General features: G+C 38.6%; 1 pseudogene; it reads right to left on the minus strand.

The window, feature by feature from the left end:
* Positions 1-10689: 10689 nt before the first annotated feature.
* Positions 10690-11988, minus strand: LOC149169003 (transmembrane 9 superfamily member 7 pseudogene; annotated as a pseudogene).
* Between the last annotated feature and the right edge of the window lie 7015 nt (positions 11989-19003).

Raw genomic sequence — 19003 nt, forward strand, 5'->3', positions numbered from 1 at the left:
TCTCAAGGGCGCAGGTATTGGGCCAATTACACAGTTTCATAAAGTGTTTACACTAAGATACTTCTATACATGCACAGATTCCAAGTATACATGACACATTTTCAATCAATAGGGCTTCTAAGATTTTATTGTTAGATTCATCATCTCACATAGGCCAGCAAGAATTGGTCCCATTTGTATAATATAGCAATGAACCATGTTGAGATCTATATTTTTCTTGAATTTATGTGCTTTCCCAATATAAGCATACAGATTCTGTTTTGGTGTGATGGATGTTGAGTTTTCTATTTTATTTATTGGGAAAAAAAAGTCTACATAATTTGTATGGTACACCCTTTCAATCCTTCATTTTCCTGAGCAGTTATTTAGATTCTCTTCTATTGGTTAAGACTAAGTAATAGGAATAGTAGGAATAAAGGCTTAGGTAGGAATAAATAGAAAGAAAGTGCTATTGTTACATTTATTGTACATACCCTTTATAGAATGAATTTACCATCCTATCCAAGGTTTATAGATAGAATTGACATAGCTTGAGTAGGTATTTATACAGGGTTTGATTACTGAACTTACCACTTTACACACCCTGTCTGTGTTTCATTTGACTAGTTGACTACTCTTATTGTTTTGAATTATATTAGTACTAGTTAGTATATTAGATCGATTGGGACTTACACTATTAGGAAGCTATATCCTAAGTTTATTGATTCTATAGAATCAAGCTCTCATTTAGTCTATAGGATAGAGGAATGCAAAGTATATAGAGACAAATTTGAGAGCCAAAAACACAAAACAATAAGTGGAGTATTTGATCTAGTTACTATTGGATTCACTTATTCCAAACACGTGTATATATAATTTGTTATGGATTTTTATGGGGTGAAGAAAAAAGTGCAAGGATTGTTGGATTAAGGCTGTGAGATGTGATGTGATGTGCTTGGGGACTGTAAAATATACCAATGATTGGGTGATATCTATTTTGCCAAAATTGCGTAGGACTTGTAACTGGTCCCATACACAATAAGTTGCCCCTTGTGGAGGTATGATAGTCCATGAAAGGTGAACATGTCACTTGGGGGAGTTGAACCACAGTGGGCATGATAACAATGCCCCTCTTTCACTGACTAGGTAAGAACCTGTTGACAACATTGTTTAGATTTTCATTTAATAGTCTTCTAGCCTTAATTGTCTTAACAAGAGAGGGCATTATTCAATGGAATCATAGTATCTAAATGATGAACATGGGTTAAGTTTTGTTTCAAAATATTTGACTCTTGAATGCTCAATTTTTTTTGTGACCACCAAATGCAAGGCCTTTCAACCAACTGGATGTTCAAAGTAGCGCAAATTATAGTGAGTGCAGTCTCACATTGCTAGAGATTGTTTTTAGTTGCAAGTGATGAAAAGAATAATGGGAGTTTTCCAAACGGGGATTGTGAAACATATGAGTAACTGATTCTATACCTTGGTGAACTTTCATTTGCATATACATATATTCCAACTAATATTTCCTTGAATTAACAGGATGTAAAATCTTTTGTGAATGGTGGGCATGGTGTATTGGGATGATTCCATTAACTCAGGTTTTGAACATCATGATTGAGTTTCAGGTTACAGGTAAAAACTTGGCATGTTTTGAATTAGTAATAATTTCTTTCTCAATGCAAAATTTTCATCTACATATACATCCTAGCTGGTATTCTTGAAAATTGAAGAATATAAAACTTTTGTTGTTGTGTCATGAATGACATAAAGTAATATGATTTAATTAGGTTAGGTTTTCATTAGGTCAAGGTTCGAAGATCAAGATTGAAAGTCATCTACAATTGTGGTGGGTTATCAAATAGTAATGGTGTTTTAATGAGAAAACTTAATTTGCATGTACATTCCAACTCGACTCTTTCAGAAATGGTAGAATTTACTTTTGTGTTTTGAGTATTATTGGTCAAATAAGGTAACATTATTTAGGAAACTCGGTTATTTCATAGCAGCCATGATTTTCGTGTTTCTAGTCATCATCTCAAATTATTGTGCTTGTTTTTTTGGTGCAGATTGAAAAATTGAGAGTTTTTTGCTTTTGATCAACTACTCTGATTTTTCAATGGGAATTTATGTTTGATAATGTGGTGATTGTGCATGATTTGTTCTAATTCCTACACAACTGTTGTGATTTGTCATTCATCAAAAGATAACATTTTTTTTTCAGTCTGGATTATTTTTCATTACTCCGCTGCCAAAACACAGAAGTCCCTGCTGGGTTATGCATGTATTTGATTCTTGGGATTTTATGATGGAAGTTCCTCTGTTTTTCATTGTAATACATTTGAAATTAAACATGAGGTGTTGTTTGTGGTTTAATAATACATTTGAAATTAAACGTAAGGTGTTGTTTGTGGGGTAATACATTATTCTTAAGCAACACCTCTTGTTGATCAATTCTTTGAATATTTTTGTATTTGATGTCATGATCCGCAGTTGTTCTTGCTATAATGGAGATCTTTCTCGCAAGCATTATTGCATACTTAATGTATTTTCCTGATACAGTGACCTAATTATGTTTTTTTATTGTTGCAACTCCATTGATATTATTGTCAAGTTCTCATTGGTTCTATTCAATTGTAATCAATGCCTCATGAGTTTGTGATTCTAGAGCAGGTGATAAACTAGGGGAGGGAAGCCAGTAGTGGAATGGGGACCAATAATGGAGATAGAACCTGACCTTTGAAGCTATAACAAATCAGAACACAACACATTGATAACACATTATAAAAGTGGTATTAAAATAATGAAGAATTCTCACAAGTTTAAAAATAGTCCATAAACTCACTAGGCATACAATTGTCTATAAAGTGACCCTTAGTTCACTACCATACAAAACATCATGTCCAAAAAAATCTTTAAATGATATAACATAAAGACACTTCAAATCCTTAGACATTAAGAACCATCAAATTTTTAGTCCAACAAGGTTCATTTTTGATGTACAGATTACCTATCACATCTGACAGAGAGGTTGATTGTTGGAGAGTGTCTGCATTAAATGATGTTCCAATATGTATAACCTCAAGGCCATATAGAGCCCAATGCTTCTTTCCCCTTGTGAATTTGATCATACATGAATAGGTAATTCTTATCATTCAATGCTTTCCATGACCCACCCCTAAGTTTTCAATCTATAATGCAAAGGAGTAACTTATTCAACTATGTTCAAAATGACCATTAATCAAATCAATCTACTAGGGCCATTAAACATTTTAGAAGCACCAACATTGGCTAGGAGAAACTAAGAGCCCCTAGATCATAATCAAATCAATCCTAGACATAGATATCATCATTCTGCATATGCAATCCATGTCGATGAACATTCACCACTCAAATTTCCAATGGAATGTTATACATTGAATCTATGATTCATGGAAGCACCATTGCGACAACTCAGTTTACAACATTGCTCTCTAGATCACTGGCAAAATTTCATACAATGTGTCTTTATTCGTGGTCATCAATCAAGATTTCCAATGGAGCATTATAAATCTAAACCATCATTAATGGAAGCACCATTTCTTCAACTCAATTTACAATATTGCTCTATAGGTCACTGCAAAGATTTCTCTCACCACAAATCTTTAGTTAGGGATCAACACTATTTCATAAAATCTCTCCTTTTAAAGTTTTGTTTCTTATCACCTATGTTTACCTTAAAATTTTTCATTTCCTTCTTGTTATGCACTGCATCAACCTCTATTATTCTACAATATTTTTTTGTTTAATGTTTTTCTATCATGCATGAGGAAAAAATGTTTCTATTGTGAGGGTAAGAATGCAAGTGACAAGGGTTGATCATCTACAAAACTCTTCATCAAATGAGGAGTTAAATCCGGTAGCTTTTGAAGAGAATAATGATATAAAATATGAAGAGCATATGATGTAGATGTTGAAGGTGGTGCTTCTGCATGAATTATAGTGCAAGGTGCAAGTTTAACCAAGAGTCTATGTATTAACAAAGGCCGAACTAAAAAGGATATGCTAAAGTAAATTGATGATGTTGACTTCAATGGATGCTTAATAAGAGTTGCAGTGAGAAAATATGGAACTCACCAGCATCAATACATTATTGGCTAAATACCTCATGCAAGGAATAAGAAGAAAGGGGTTATTACAGTGTTAATTGAACAAAAGGAGGAAATAGTTGATTGGTGTAAGGAGATACTTGAAATTGGCCATGACCTAGAGTTGATACAAAGCTATGTATTTACACCCTACAATTCTGACTAAGTTCTATTACACTCTATCCAAGGCATACATAGATCATTCATACAATTTACAAAATATATATGCAATTGTGATTGTGATGAGTTTCCTTTCCAAGCTGGAAGGAATTGTGACATGTGGATAAATGCTAAGAGAATGAGTGAAAATGTGCCAAAGTGTTTCCTAAAAACAATGTGGATAACTATATTTTGTTGTGCAATTACAATTGGTTTATCAATATCTAGGCTATATTGGTTTTAGGGAAATAAAAATATGAAAAACCATGTCAAGAATTGTGAGCAAGGAATATCCATGGTTGCACATCCTAATGCATGGATGACTAAATAATTGTTTATGATTTGGCTATACCATTTTGTCATTTTTTACCTGGAGGTGTCTATCTTACAAACATATACTTGTTAATTTTTTATGGCCATCACAACAACATAGTTTTACAAACCATAGAGGCAAACATGATAGGAATGCATAGTGTTGGAACTGCTTATACATTACTCATAAGTTGCAATCCCTAGAAGTGTGTTTGGGCCTTTTAATAATTATTTAAGGTTTGAGAGAATAAATTGGATGGAAAAGAACCCATGGAGAGAGGTAAAAAGGTTTGAAATAGTTGAAATTGCTAGCATATCTATTGAAAGGAACTTGACACCCTCTAATGTTAATGTGGAATGTAGGTGCAATCGAATTTGGCTAGTCAATTATGATGCTCTTACCAATGATGAGGCTTGTAGACAAGTTTTTGAAATACCTGGTGATAAATATGCAAAGGTTGTTATAAACATGTTGAGTCTACCTCAAGGATGTTATCATCTATTAGGTGATGATGATGAACATGGAAATTCTACTTAAGAATATGATGGAACAATTAAAGAAAAAATAGTAGTTGTTGATGACAAAAACCACATACAAATTTTACAAATGCTGATCAAAATGAAATTGTTGAAATGAATATGATTGAAGGTGGTTGAATGATGGGAATAATTAATGAGCAATTTGCATTGCCAAGCCAAGTGACCCTACATGAGTGGTTAGCAGAAGCCATGATGAATATGAATTGAAATGATCTTTACGAAGACTAATGAAGAAATCCTTAACATGCCTTCATTTGTGCTAGGCCATAAGGTGTTCAGGTGGTGGGGACTAGAGTTACATAAATATTTTATTGTTGGTCTATTAAACTCCATCATTCAAGGTAGGAACCATTTGTTGGTTGGGTAAGATACAACTATTCAGGTAAGAGAAAGGAAGGTCGGTAAGTAAGGGGGCCCTATTTCATTTTCCTACTTGCATAAAGCCTGCTTGAAGGGGAGGGACTTTAACATAATGACTCAAAATAGAAGATTGCATCGTAAGACCACATGTAAGGTTCATGGGTATGGGATTCCCTTGATTCAACACTTCATGACATGGTAGAATGACTTTCATAACTTATATATTTCTTGAAGAATAGGGTGTAATGACAAAATATCATATGGCAGGATGAACTACCTAAAGTTCGAGGGCTTAAAAACTACTTGGAGAGCGAATGAAAGTGTTTATAAATTGCCCCTACAAATATAACAACTTCCCCTTACAATGAGGCTGCAAATTTGTAGAAGAAAGAAAGTCCTTTGTCACAGTTAGGCTGGCATTTGAGAAATTGGTTTGATATGGAATCAATAAGGTAGTGATGGAAACACTCTAGGAAACAAAAGTTGGGAGAACAGTAAAACAAAATTTGTACAAACATTAATCTCTCATAGCTTGACAAAAGTGGTAGAGAAAATATAAATTTCTCCTACCTTGACATAAATGGTGGTCAAGATCAACACATACATGAACTTTGTTGTGGAATATTATCAAAACTAATAGAAGGATATGAAAGAGTGTACAGTAAGAACCTTGACAAACACGATCACTGGAACTTGCAACATTGTTTGTAGGAAGAGAAAATTATGTTTCTTTTTTCCAAACATGTATGTTAGTATATTACAGTTTAATGAATATGTTTTCCTATTATCATATATGGTTTCATACTTTAACAAAACATTCGCCAAGACTTCACAATGTTTTTTTATTCAGTGAAAGATTTGCCAAGATATTACAAGATTTTATAATTTAGTGAAAGATTCACCATGACTTTACAAGATAATATAATTTGGTGAGAGATTCACCAAAAAAATTATATACATATTATATTATTGATAAAATCGCCTCTAATGTTTCCTATGTATCATGGGGATTCACCCATTTATTATGCATATAAATTTAGGGCGCTCCTTAAAATTTTCCCTGCCAGGTAGATATTGGTGGCCACCAACCTATTCCACCTAGATCTCCATTTGGTTTCATCAATTTCCTTGATTATAACACAATTTACTATTTTTAGCAGTTTTTCATGTCCTGAACTTCCTAAGCTATTTTAACCCTTTAAATGACATTTTTTTGAGGTCCACAGCAGGCCCATAGCCACCACAAATATTGTAGTACCTGGAAATACCTAGATAAAATACCATCGCCCGAGCTAGTTTATTTCCATTCTATATGTAAGCATATTTTAGTTCTTTGATATTAATGAAATGAAGATTTATTTATGCTACATCTCTATGTTTATGTTTATATCTATATTCCATTTCATTCTTGCATAAGTCTGGATCAGTGGTATTAGAGTGGTCATCTCTTTCTCTATTTTTATTTGCATGCCCCCAATGTTTTCGGGGTATAAGTAGTTAGGGCTCGAACTAGTTTCCCCTTTCCAAGACTGGCCTCGCAAACCTCGATGACCTCCTATGGCGGAAGAAAATAAAGTTGAGGGAGTAGGAGATCCTTTCAAACTATTGCTCGAAGAAGCCCTCAAGCAACAAGGGAACACGATTATGGGAAACTTTGCCCAGATCCTTTAGCAAATACCCACAGGCAACACATCTTCATATGAAAGCCACTCTGGAGGCGCCACTCCCTTCAAGGTGCAAGTCAACTTTGACATTCCCATATTTGAAGTCTAGATAGATGTAGATGCCGTAGATAGATGGATAATATGTTGGAAGGATATTTTTCGGTTCATGATTTTTCCAATAGGGAAAATATTACTTTTCCACTCCTCAAAGTTACCCCCCATGTCAAGGACTGATGGGAAACATACTATGAATAGAGGGAAAAGAAAGAAACCTCACTATTTTCAGTTGCACCCACTTGGAATTATTTTCGAGATGCCATCAAGGAACAATATTACCTAGTGGGGAGATATGATGACAAGTACATGTAATGGACTACAAAGGGATCAAGATGTGCATGAGATGACAAATATTTTCCATACCTTGTGCAAAAAGTTTGGTATCAAAGATTCTGAGAAACATCTGGTGATCAAGTACTGTAGCTGTTTACACAAATACATTCAGGAGGAAATGGAGCTCCTATACATCTCCTCGCTTGGTGAAACACACTGATATGCTACCAAGATTGACTAGAAACTCAAGCAGAAGAAGAGAGACTTTGGATCTGCGAACCCAAAGTAGAGCAAAGGTTCCCTCAAGCCACAAAGTAAAGGGAAGAGTCAGGTGGCGACCTCCCTGGTGGGCTCCAGTATTGCAGCAATAATGCTACAACTCCTGGAACTCCCTTCTTTAATTTTATCAACCCGGTAGTTCGTAACAAACTTGGAAGCGACGATGTTGTATGCACAAGTACTAGCTCTTGCCGCAGCTGTCACTTGGTCAGCTGGCACAAGTCCACTAGGGGCTTAAGCCAACTTCTATGAGCTCTTAGAAGAAGCTTTTTAACTGATGGATGAAAGCTAGCTCAAAGGAAGCTAATCTACTTGCGGAAAGAAACTAAAAGCCAAAAAGAAACGCAAACCCTAACAAACCCTAATTCTACCAGCTAATCCTACTGACGCAAAGGAGAGAATGCAAACTACGAAAAGAGATGCCATTACTTCTATGAAGGTAAAATACATGTGTCTACACTGCCTCTAGCTGAAGAAAACATCTTTTTGTATTTTTGACTAAGTTATTAGAATTATCATGCATGTGCTTTTAACTGGCTTTTTACTGTGCAGAGGTGGATCAAGGAGGAGAAATGATTGGGAAAGGTGGGAAGGTTCAGAGAGGGTCTAAGGGGTCCCTAACACCCTTCCAGAGAGTTTCATAAAGTTTGGCTGCCAAGAAACCGCGTTTATGAGCTTCTACAGGAAGTCTGCAGGGGTTCTACAGGATGTTCAGAGATTTCTACAGGATGTTCTGTAATTTTCTATAGGATGTTCTGAAAAGAGGATTTTGGAGAATGGATGGAGGGAAAAAGGTGGAGGAACGAGTATGGAGGTGAAATAGGGGTGTAGGGGGGGTTCAAGACTTGGAGGATGGAGTTGAGGAGTGGCGCAGATGGTGAGATTTGTTCAAGGAGGGATGAAACGATGTTGCACAAGAAGATGAGAATCATGGCAAAGTAAGCGAATGAGGTAAATGTAAGGTAAGGGTTCTGAGTGAAGGATGAAACAGGTAGGTTGGATGGAGTATGTGCAGGTAAGGAAGGGTAATAGGTACTCTGCAAGTGGCTTTTCAAACTGAACAAACAAACACTTATAAAACCTATGACCTAGTTACTTTACTCTATTCTGACCTAAGTAACAACAAAAGGAAATGAACAACATTTTATTCGAAATGAAATGCGTGAAATAACTTATGCCACTAAGAAATCATCAACTGAAGCATTTAAACACTACTAATCAGCATCTACAAAAGATGATTCCAACACTAAGAATTGCATGGCAAAGCAAAACAACGTTTTTGGTTGGCAGCAAAGTCACCCTAGTCACAGCTCTTGATCCCACTGAGGGAGAGGTGAAACCACAGATGTTTGTTGGCCCTTTTCTTGAAGCTTTTTCTGTTAACAACCTATCAACTAAATCTGAGCATGAAAAGCTATTTTACTCATCAAAAAACAAACTAAATAACAAAACAAGATTTAGATCTAAATAGCAGATTTTATTCTAAGAATGCAGCAAAAACACATAAAGATAATCAAAGGAGGTATTGGGCGCTTGAGATGGGCCCAACCCCAAGAGCTATAGCCTCCTAAGAGAGATTTAGAGCTGGTGCAAAGCTGGATTCATCTTTATTGAGCAAGAAAAGAAGAGTTACATCAAAACTGTCCACAAGGAGAACTTGAAAATGAGCTGAAAGCAAAGCTAATCTATTGCCTAAAAATCGAAATACAAACTAGCTAACTTCTGCCTACAAAATGACTAACCATTGGCCAACTACTAGCTAACCAAAATGAGGCCCTAAGCCTTCTTATTTATACAAATTGAGGACCCCAACAACCCTCCTAAACTTTAGGGACTCGGCTGCCCAAAACTTGTAGTTAACAGCAGTCTTACTTGACTTGCTTGGCTGCCCTTGTGTTAATTGATTTGGTGGCCCTTGAACTCCAAGCTGATGGTGGAGAATTCGAGGTAAGGGCCCATAAATGAAGGGGACACCTTCCTACAAATCCTCTCCCTTGTTCTCCCACGAATTTGGTTGCCAAGTGCTCATTAAAGCCTTCAATTTTGTCTCCAAGTTGACCAAAAAGGCTACACAAAGAACCCATTAGACTTGTTGGCATAATGACTAACCCAATTCACTCTATTAGTATAAATATAATAAAAAACATGCAATAAACTAATGAGAATGGTGGAGTAAGTCGAATTACGAGGTTGAATGAGCCCAAATAATTATCCATTTTTGGGGCTCATCATCACCCCCCTACTGAAAGTGTTGCTCATCCTCTGAGCAACCAATCTATCTCCTCATCTTTGATGGCCTTGGCGGCCTCCTTGTCATGCCAAGCTTCTGAAGTGATGTCCTCTTCTCTGTCATGAAACCATGCTTTTCTCTTTGTTTCTTCCCATTGCCTGTGCTTCTTTTCCTAGAGAATTCTCAGCTTTGGTATGATTGTGCAAGTATATTCAATCAGATGGTGGCAATGGTGGTGAAAGGAGATGAAACCAGTGGAGGATGGAAGAAAAGAGTGGTTACATGCCTCCTCAACAGACTTCAAGCTTCAAATCCTCTCCATAATTGATTCTAGCCTGCCCAAAGGCTTCTACAGGATGTTTCTGGTAAAAATACAGAACTTCCTTAGAAAGTCCTGTAGCTTCATGTAGAAGGTTGAACCATGACTAAATTGTGTCTGAACCATGAAAACATGAATTTTCATGGAGGGGATGGATGTGAGGATGCCTGGGAACTTGGTAGGGACCCTTCTGCTTGTGTTGGGAGGCCCCCTTTCGGCATTGTGTTCCTACAACATCTTCAGCGTTAACTCCCACAGCAGCACATTGACATTGGTGTCTCCTGTAATGTTACCCAAAAACCACTAAAACAACAGAAAAGGAGCAAGCACCATTCCCCTAAACCAAAACTTAAACAACCCCTCTGAAAAATGGCCGCTGCATGCAAAGCCTCAGTCAATCTTCCCTGATGAGTATATTGTCCGCACAAACCAAAGGAATGCATAGAAACCTATTGTACCGGTCGAAACAAAAAATGAGTATGACATGATGGTCATGTAGCCAAAATATAAAATTCCGGAAACAAGCTTTGTCATCTCTAGCTTGGTGAAGAAATAGAATGTGGCATAGAGAAACAAGTAAAATGCTAAGGAGCCTGCAGTCAAATAAGATCTCCACCACTAGTTGTAATCTTCACTGCACAATTGGAAGTAGCACAGGACAATGGTGATCTCTGCACATGTAACAATGAGGATCACAAAGACAATGAACATGAACCCAAATATATAGTAGAACCGATGCAGCCATATTGAAGTTAATATGAAGAACAGTTCAATGAATACAGCTCCAAAAGGCAAAATGCCTCCAATTAGTATTGAGAAAATGGGCTGCATATACCAAGCTTGCTCTGGAATCTGCCTGGGGATTTTATTGGTCTTCATTGGATCCTCAATTGCAGGTTTCTTATAGCCAAAGTAACTGCCCACAAAGACCAATGGCACAGACATTCCGAACCATAAAAGGACCAAGACAAACATAGTCCCAAAAGGAACTGCACCAGATGAATTTTTTCCCATAGCAGTGCATTGAGAATAAAGAAAATGCAAAAGGCAATGCCTGGAAACAAGAATGCTGTCTTCAGTGTGTTCCTCCTCTATTCTGTGCCCTTGAACATCTTATATAGACGTGACGATGCATACCCTGCAAACAAACCCATAAACACCCATAATAGCAGCATAGTTGTCATTAAACCTCCATGGTTCGAAGGAGAATGGAAACCAAGGACTGCAAATATCATTGTCACTAGTGTCATGGAAAAAAACTGAACTCCAGTTCCCACATAGACACAAAGTAAGCTTGCATTGGTTGGGCCCTGACCACATCTCCATGGACCGACTTCCATCCTGTTTCCTCTTGAGCCTCATCCTCTGTTTCTAATTGGTTGTATTTTGAGATATCCCGGTACAATGTTCGCATCATGATCATTGCAACCATTCCGGAGAGAAATAAAACAATCATCAATGAGTTGATGATAGAGAACCAATGGATCTGATCATCTGTCATAAGAAGGTAAGTATCCCAACGTGATGCCCATTTCATAGGGCTCTCCCGGAAAGTAACATCACAAGTGAATATAACTTCTTTGTCTTCTACAACTTCTTGGGGAATCTCAGAATTTGACACTGTATGCTTGGTATTTGGATCACAAGTTGTCAAATGGGCTTTGACATTATCCCATGGTTGTTCATACTCATGCTTTACACTCACTGAGAATTTCCACCCTCGACGTGAACAGTCCAAGCTTCTTCGTATGCTGGGTTTCCTGTGGCGCAGCTTCCTGTAGAAACGCCTGTAGAGTGCCCGGCTTCTGTAGGATGTCTCTGCGCCTTTGAACGATCTTGGTATGCGGGAGAATTTTGAACAAGCTGAAAAACTTGGCGAAGGACGTCAGTTTAACAGAATTCAGAGGCAGAGGATTCAGCCGAAGAGGTTTGCAAGTGTAAATGAATCAGCAGTTAACGTGAGTCTTCAGCCGAGCATTCCTTTAATTACTGCGTGATTTGTGGTGAGGTGGCAGAGACGTGCGCTGCTCATGCAAACTGTTGGTCCCCTGCAGTGCCATCTGCCTGTAATCCCTTACCCTTAGTTGCACTGGAGTTTAAAATATCCACAACTGTCTGTGTTTTTTCAAATTTCACGTGAGTTGTCTAACACATACGTTGCATGATTCCTGGCTGATTGATAGAGAATTGGACAAGGAACTATCGGCTCAATCCTACTATATTCGTGGCTCAATTCCACCATTCCATTCATTCATGCAGTTTTTAAATTAGATTTGTGCAATAGAAGAACGAGTTTCAGTCACGTACCTGAAGTCAAATGGCTGCTGTGAGGTGCTGAGGCTAGTCATTGTTGCATGCACTGGTTTCTTTGGTTGCATGAGGGCTTGGCTGATGATTTATGGTTGTTTTTTTCCTTGTGCAGGTGTCCTCTGGCCAGATGCATGCTGTAGGAGTTCATTTCCACGCTCAGATCTGCACCCTCAAGCGGTTGCTGCTGAATTTTCACCGAACAGAAACTTGTTTTTGCCATTGCTCCCAAATGGTAAACCGGATCGATCTGAAAATTGTTGAGCATGTTCCTATCATCATGATGCACCTCCCATAGCAAAATCGTGATCAATGGATGCACAGATTTCGAGAAAAATGGAAAATGGTTGAATATTTCAGAGATCAATTTCTCGAAAACCGTGCATCGGAATCGGCTGAAACTGCTTGGGTAGGTTACTATCACCCATATGCATCTCCCCATGAAACAGGTTTTGAAACGGATGCACGGATATGGAGAAAATGCAAAAATGGCTGATGGTGATGGAGGCTAATTTCTTGGAAACCGTGCACTGGAATTGGCTGAAACTGCTCAAGCATGTTGCCATCACCCCTGTATGATTCCCCATAAAATGGTTTTTCAAATGGATGCATGGTTTTCAAGTTAGGGCAAAAACAAATTTTGTTCTAGGTATTTTTGCTTCAAGGCATTCTGCAGTTTTGTTGCATGGTAAGAAAAATGAACTTGGGTTGTGATGCAGGCATGGAGATGATGGAGGAGGAGTTTGAAAAGTGCAGGAGGACTTCTGAACCCTTGAGGAAGCTACCATGTTCGCCAAACCACCTTTTTGAAATCCATTTCTAGCTTCCTACAATTTCTACAGGAACTTCCTGTAGAAGCACAATGAAGAAGCACAATGAGGTGGAAAAGATGATGGAAAAGGGTGAGGAATGGTAACATGGATGCTTGCAGGCATAACCAATGGATTCCAAGCTTTAGATCCCCTTCCAAAATCGAATCTGGCTCGCTTGAAGGTTCTACAGGATGTTTCCTGTAGAAATATAGAACTTCCTCTAGAAGGCACAAAAACTCCTCTGTCTTTGTTTTGAGTGATCCTCCTGACCTGCAATGTCATTGCTGCAACCTGAAATTATTCAATGAAAATTAGATTTCTTTTTCTTTTTCTTTTTCTCTTTTTTTTTGAAAAACAACTAGGGCGCCTCATGGAGGTTTTCACCCTAATTGCCTGCTCTGGGCGCCTCCAAGGGAGGTTTTCACCCAGAGATCTTATTCTCTTTTCTCTTTTTTTTTCCAACCCATTGACCGCCTCATGGAGGTTTTCAATCAATGAGCCAATCTAAGGCGCCTTCGAGGAGGTTTTCACCTTAGATTTTTATTTTTCCTCTTATTTTCATTTTTTTTTTTTTTTTTTTTTTCTCTTTTTTTTCCTTTTTTTTTTCTACCCTACCCTACTTGAAAAAAAAAATCATTTTCAAGTGTAAGAATACTTCCAATGGAGCCATGTGCACATCGAGATGAGAGACAAGATGATGTGGAGGCTTGAAATGCATGCTTGGACAGTTATCCGGATTTCAGAGACCAAATGATCTGACTTTGAAGGGATCAAACATAGCTGAGGAAGAGAGTACTGCTGCAACTTAGTGACCGTCTGAAACCATATCTCAATATAGCTCTGATATCCTTGGTCCTTTTGCTGATCTGGATCATGTTTCATGTCACCTTCTAACATGACTTCCTCATCTTCCTCTTTTTGCTGATCTTTCTATTGAATACATGGAAGATTTGATGGTAACCATGAAGGATCTTTCTTTATCTCTGCTTCTGATGTCTTCTCTTCATCAAGTAAAGCCCATGGTTCTTTGATTTCCTCTTCTGAATCTTCTTTTGCCTGATGTGGTCCTTCAATGCTTTCAATATAGTCTCTTTTTTGCAATACTCTTCCTGAGCTATGGTGAAGATCATTGAGCTCAAGAGCAGTTGTTTGGACATGTTGTGCCTTAGCTTTGCAATTGGGTTAGGCTACTCCATGGTATGGTTTTGGAAATGGTGGTACGGGTAGTTGAGTGGAGGTGTGTATTTGAGATGGATGCGGATGGGGTTATGGTTGGGTAGGCATTTGGGGTTGCCTTGGTGGAGCAGGAGGCGATGGTTGTGGATGAGCAGGTGGTGGAGGAAAAGAAGCGGGAGGAGTGTTGTATTGGGGCCTCCACCCCTGATGAGGTGCATTCCACTGAGGTTGTGGCTGAGCATAAGAATGAAACGAATGAGCAACTGGTTGGGCTTAATATGGATCTGGGAAGGAACAAGGAGGAGGTGTGAACCAGGAAGGATGAGTAGGGGGACCCCAAGAAGGCATGAAAGTGGCTTGATAGGGGTCATAATAGGTCTCGGATGTCCCTTGCAGTTCCTGCTGGTAAGATCTAGGTCCATGTGGCCTCCTTTGGTTCATATAATAGAGTGATTCAGTGGCTCCTTTGGCTCTCTGATATGCAGCTTTGATTCTGGGTAAGGAAGGGCACTGATCTGTAGGATGGTATTCTTCACATACAAAACACACTTCTATGGATTACAATGGACATTCGTTCCTAGGATGCTTTCTAGTGCACCTAGGACAAAAAATGGCCAAAGCCCTCTTGGCTTCTTCTTACTTCTTTTGGATCCACAAGGTATCCATTTGCATGGCAAGAAACTGCCTCATATCACTCTTGAAATCTTCGATCTGATTTTCAAATTCGTCTTTGGACAAGGTGCTGCTCCCAACATTTTTGCTTGTAGCCATTTGGTCCAGAGGAATGGTTTCTTCTTCTTCTCCCCTAGAGGTTCTTCAGATATGTCTTGATGTCCACCAAGAGGTTCTTCTTAGTCACAGCCATCGAAGAAGAGAGAAGGTTGGCTGTGTGAAGCAAAGGGGGGTGTTGTGAAAATATTTTTCTAACTTATCTCTACTCCTACAAGACAAGAAAGGAACTCTTTTTGGTTGATTTTTGTTTCTTTCTACTTGTACCTGCAAAAACTAAAATAGATTGAACTGCAGCTAACTATCTTGCTGAAATGGAAATGCGGAATTGAAATGAAAGCATGAAAGGGCTAATCTATTTTGCACAAATGAAATTGCAGGAATGAAATGCTAGGCTACGCTTGCAAAATTGAAATGCTAATCTATGCTTGCAGAAATGAAATTGCGAAATTGAAATGCTAATCTATGAAAGCAGGAAATTCTAATCTACTTTTGCAAAAACGAAATTGCATAATGGAAATGAAATAAACTACTTAGCAGAAGGTTGTAGTGGAAAATAGAAGAAAAGCAGCAATCACCAATACTCTGACGCTTCCCCGGCAACGGCGCCAAAAAGATGGTGGGCTCCAGTATTGCAGCAATAATGCTACAACTCCTGGAACTCCCTTCTTTAATTTTATCAACCCGGTAGTTCGTAACAAACTTGGAAGCGACGGTGCTGTATGCACAAGTACTAGCTCTTGCCGCAGCTGTCACTTGGTCAGCTGGCACAAGTCCGCTAGGGGCTTAAGCCAACTTCTATGAGCTCTTAGAAGAAGCTTTTTAACTGATGGATGAAAGCTAACTCAAAGGAAGCTAATCTACTTGCGGAAAGAAACTAAAAGCCAAAAAGAAACGCAAACCCTAGCAAACCCTAATTCTACCAGCTAGTCCTACTGACGCAAAGGAGAGAATGCAAAATACGAAAAGAGATGCCATTACTTATATGAAGGTAAAATACATGTGTCTACACTGCCTCTAGCTGAAGAAAACATCTTTTTGTATTTTTGACTAAGTTATTAGAATTATCATGCATGTGCTTTTAACTGGCTTTTTACTGTGCAGAGGTGGATCAAGGAGGAGAAATGCTTGGGAAAGGTTGGGAAGGTTCAGAGAGGGTCTAAGGGGTCCCTAACACCCTTCCAGGGAGTTTCACAAAGTTTGGCTGCCAAGAAACCGCGTTTATGAGCTTCTACAGGAAGTCTGCAGGGGTTCTACAGGATGTTCAGAGATTTCTACAGGATGTTTTGTAATTTTCTACAGGATGTTCTGAAAAGAGGATTTTGGAGAATGGATGGAGGGAAAAAGGTGGAGGAACAAGTATGGAGGTGAAATAGGGGTGTAGGGGGGTTCAATACTTGGAGGATGGAGTCGAGGAGTGGCGCAGATGGTGAGATTTGTTCAAGGAGGGATGAAACGATGTTGCACAAGAAGATGAGAATCATGGCAAAGTAAGTGAATGAGGTAAATGTAAGGTAAGGGTTCTGAGTGAAGGATGAAACAAGTAGGTTGGATGGAGTATGTGCAGGTAAGTAAGGGTAATAGGTACTCTGCAAGTGGCTTTTCAAACTGAACAAACAAACACTTATAAAACCTATGACCTAGTTACTTTACTCTATTCTGACCTAAGTAACAACAAAAGGAAATGAACAACATTTTATTCGAAATGAAATGCGTGAACTAACTTATGCCACTAAGAAATCATAAACTGAAGCATTTAAACACTATTAATATCAGCATCTACAAAAGAGGATTCCAACACTAAGAATTGCATGGCAAAGCAAAACAACGTTTTTGGTTGGCAGCAAAGTCACCCTAGTCACAGCTCCTGATCCCACTGAGGGAGAGGTGAAACCAAAGATGTTTGTTGGCCCTTGTCTTGAAGCTTTTTCTGTTAACAACCTATCAACTAAATTTGAGCATGAAAAGCTATTTTACTCATAAAAAAAAAACTAAATAACAAAACAAGATTTAGATCTAAATAGCAGATTTTATTCTAAGAATGCAGCAAAAACACATAAAGATAATCAAAGGAGGTATTGGGCGCTTGAGATGGGCCCAACCCCAAGAGCTATAGCCTCCTAAGAGAGATTTAGAGCTGGTGCAAAGCTGGATTCATCTTTATTGAGCAAGAAAAGAAGAGTTACATCAAAACTGTCCACAAGGAGAACTTGAAAATGAGCTGAAAGCAAAGCTAATCTATTGCCTAAAAATTGAAATACAAACTAGCTAACTTCTGCCTACAAAATGACTAACCATTGGCCAACTAATAGCTAACCAAAATGAGGCCCTAAGCCTTCTTATTTATACAAATTGAGGACCCCAACAGCCCTCCTAAACTTTAGGGACTCGGCTGCCCAAAACTTGTAGTTAACAACAGTCCTACTTCACTTGCTTGGCTACCCTTGTGTTAATTGATTTGGTGGCCCTTTAACTCCGAGCTGATGGTGGAGAATTCAAGGTAAGGGTGCATAAATGAAGGGGACACCTTCCTACAAATCCTCTCCCTTGTTCTCCCACGAATTTGGCTGCCAAGTGCTCATTAAAACCTTCAATTTTGTCTCCAAGTTGACAAAAAAGGCTACACAAAGCACCCATTAGACTTGTTGGCATAATGACTAACCCAATTCACTCTATTAGCATAAATATAATCAAAAACATGCAATAAACTAATGAGAATGGTGGATTAAGTCGAATTAGGAGGTTGAATGAGCCCAAATAATTATCCATTTTTGGGGCTCATCACTCCCAAGACAACTCCTCGAAGCCGAAAGCCATGAATAATGGGAAGGAGAAGAAATACACTAGAAAGTGGCGTGAGTCCCATAAAACTCCCACTCATAACACAAACAAATGTGTGAAGCAGGCACTGGTGGCTGACCTAAAAGACTCAGAGACGGATGCATGCTCTGATTCTGAGCCAAAACTTGACGAGGCAATCGAAAATGGAAAGCAAATCATTGATTTTGAACCCACTATGATTGTAGCCACCACCAAGATCCAAAAGGAGGTACTTGAGGATCCACGGGAGGGGGAGCGCCTCTTCCACTCACAAATATGGGTAAAGGGTTCATCGGTGTAGTTCATCATTGATAGCAGAAGCTAGAATAACTTGATCTCAGCCAAGGTCATTAAGAGATTAAAGTTTCCAATGACGCCACACCCACATCCATACACCATCAAGTGGCTCCACCAAGGGCAAGATCTTTGTGTCAGCCAACAATGTTTCCTGCCTTCTAGCATCAAGCCCTTTCCAGATGAGGCATTATGCGATGTTTCCCATTTGGAAGTTTGTGATGTTTTATTAGGTTAGCCATAAATATGGAAGCGTGATGTTGTATGTGAATTTATACCTTATTTTTTATTTTTACTTTTGGTCAGAAACTGTACAGGATACTAGAGGTAGCACTGCCTACCGCATTTTATTTGATCTCTGCTAAACAATGCAGTAATATCATTTCCCAGATCACAAAATTTGTCTTCCTTATGATTCACCCTCAAAGTGAGAGGAAGATTGTGGCCACATCAATTTCCTCTAGACAGGGCTCCTTCACATGAAAGAATCAAATGGACAAGGTCCTAGAGGGGTACAGGGACATATTCACCTCACCCATAGGGGTACCCCTAACTGTCAGGTCAAG

Source organism: Pinus tabuliformis, chromosome 4_2, assembly GCF_031772625.1.
Source record: "Pinus tabuliformis cultivar Carrire ecotype Pingquan chromosome 4_2, CPIR1, whole genome shotgun sequence".
Taxonomy (NCBI): domain Eukaryota; kingdom Viridiplantae; phylum Streptophyta; class Pinopsida; order Pinales; family Pinaceae; genus Pinus; species Pinus tabuliformis.